The sequence below is a fragment of the Triticum dicoccoides genome, chromosome 3B (genome assembly GCF_002162155.2).
Source record: "Triticum dicoccoides isolate Atlit2015 ecotype Zavitan chromosome 3B, WEW_v2.0, whole genome shotgun sequence".
NCBI classification, from domain to species: domain Eukaryota; kingdom Viridiplantae; phylum Streptophyta; class Magnoliopsida; order Poales; family Poaceae; genus Triticum; species Triticum dicoccoides.
Window position 1 is genome coordinate 499,178,333 of NC_041385.1, and position 2,810 is coordinate 499,181,142.

Genomic DNA, 2,810 nt, shown 5'->3' on the forward strand with positions numbered 1-2,810 from the left:
TAGGCAAGTATTGGACTGCACCTAAGCCTCCGAGTGTGAGGATTGCTCACCACTCGGTAGGATTTTTCAAACTTAGGCGAGTACTGGACTGCAGCTAAGCCTCCGAGTGTGAGGATTGCTCATCACTCGGTAGGATTTTTCAAACTTAGGCGAGTACTAGACTGGAGCTAAGCCCCTGAGTGAGAGGATTGCTCACCACTCGGTAGGATTTTCATACTTAGGCGAGTACGGGACTGCAGCTAAGCCCCCGAGTGGGAGGATTGCTCACCACTCGGTAGGATTTTTCAAAGTTAGGTGAGTACTGGACGACAGCTAAGCCCCCGAGTGGGAGGCTTGCTCACCACTCGGTAGGATTTTTCTTTTCAACTTAGGCAAAACAGATTCGCAGCTAAGCCCCCGAGTGAGAGGCTTGCTCACCACTCGGTAGGATTTTTCTTTTCAACTTAGGCGAAACGGATTCGCGACTAAGGCACCCACTGGGGGATTTAGAACATGTAAAAATGAACAACAATCATTCGGAAGGCTGTAAAATCATGTCTTTGATAATCAAACTAGAAGGTATTTCCTATTACATCTCAACAGTCTGAATGCTTAAGAGTAAAAGGGGCGGAGCAGCTCCGCATTCCAAGAGCATGGCTCGTCTTTATTGTGTTCGACGTTGAAAAGACGATATGTTCCATTGTGGAGCACTTTGGTGACAACAAAGGGGCCTTCCCAAGCAGGAGCGAGCTTGTGTGTTTTCTGCTGGTCCACTCGAAGAACCAAGTTTCCCTCCTGAAATGCCTGACCCCTTATGTTTCTGGCATGGAATCGATGCAGGTCTTGCTGATAAATGGTCGACCAAATCAAGGCCATCTCTCTTTCCTCTTCTAGGAGATCGACTGCATCTTGCCGAGCCTGTTCTGCTTCTTTGTCTGAGAAAAGTTCGACTCAGGGTGCATTGTGAAGCAAATCACTCGAGAGTAAAGCTTCAGCTCCATAGACTAAGAAGAGTGGAGTTCGTCCAATCGACCGATTAGGAGTTGCTCTCAATCCCCAAAGTACTGATGGAAGTTCATCGACCCAGGCACCCGCTGCATGCTTGAGGTCACACATCAATAGGTGTTTTAGTCCTTTGAGAATCAATCCATTTGCTCTTTCAGCCTGCCCATTTGACTGAGGATGGGCGACTGAGGCATAGTCGACCCTCGTGCCTTGGGAAGCACAAAAGGCTCTGAACTTGTCAGAATCGAAGTTTGACCCATTACCAGTGATGATGCTGTGCGGAACACCATATCTGAATGTCAATTCTCTGATGAAACTTATAGTTGTACTTGCTTCAAGGTTTTTAATGGGCTTGGCTTCAATCCATTTGGTAAACTTGTCGACTGCCACCAGCACATGGGTAAATCCACTCCTGCCAGTCCTCAGAGGTCCAACCATATCCAATCCCCAGACAACGAAAGGCTAGATGAGTGGAATAGTCTTCAGAGCCGACGCAGGTTTATGGGACATGTTGGAGTAAAACTGACAACCTTCACATTTGTCTACTATTTCTTTCACCATCTCGTTGGCGTGTGGCCAGTAAAATCGGGCTCGGTATGCTTTGGCCACGATGGTCCGAGAGGATGCATGGTGACCACAGGTCCCCGAGTGAATATCATTGAGGATCATTCGGCCTTCTTCTGGCGTGATGCATTTCTGGCAGACTCCAGTTACACTTTCTCTGAACAACTGACCTTTTATCATAGTAAAGGCTTTAGATTGTCGGACGATCTATCGAGCCTCTTCTTCATCCTCTGGAAGTTCTTTCCTAAGAATGTATGCAACGTATGGAACTCTCCAGTCAGGAGTGACGACCAAAACCTCCATGACTAAGTCGACCACGGCTGGGACTTCGACTTCAGTCGGATCTGTGGCACTCCTAGGCTGTGGGGGCTCTTCAGTGAAAGGATCTTCTTGAACTGAAGGTGAGTGAATATGCTCCAAAAACACATTGCTGGGAATGGTCTCTCTCTTGGATCCTATCTTTGCCAATTCATCTGTAGCTTGATTTTTCAGTCGGGGTATATGGTGAAGCTCCAACCCTTCAAACTTCTTTTCCAACTTTCTTACTGCGTTGCAATAACCAGTCATAGTTGGGCTCCTGACATCCCACTGTTTCATCACTTGATTAACCACCAAATCCAAGTCACCGTAGACCATAAGGCGACGGACGCCGAGTGAAATGGCCATACACAGCCCGTTTAAAAGTGCTTCATATTCAGCTTCATTGTTGGAGGAATCAAAATGAATCTGGAGAACATAGCTAAGCTTGTCTCCACGGGGGGATACCATACTACCCCAGCACCGGAACCATTCAGCATCTTGGAGCCATCGAAGAACATGGTCCAATGCTCCGAGTGAACTTGAGTCAGCAGTTGCTGCTCAATCCACTTGGCAAGGAAATCTGCAATTGCTTGGGGCTTGATAGATTTGTTTGCCTCAAACTTGATATCCAATGGAAGGAGTTCAATCTCCCATTTTGCCACTCGACCAGTTGCATCTCTATTGTTCAGAATTTCAGATAATGGTGCATCGCTGACGACTATAATGGAGTGATCAGAGAAATAGTGTGCAACCTTCTTCATGGTCATGTAGATTCCATAACAAGCTTCTGATAATGTGGATATCTCTGCTTGGATGGAGTCAAAACTTCAGAGAGATAATAAACTGGGCGCTGAACTTTATAAGCTTTTCCTTCTTCTTCCCGCTCGACTGTCAGGCCCCCAACTCAATGTCACATCGATCTAGCCTATAACACCTCATATCACTTTGCGGCCTCACGCACG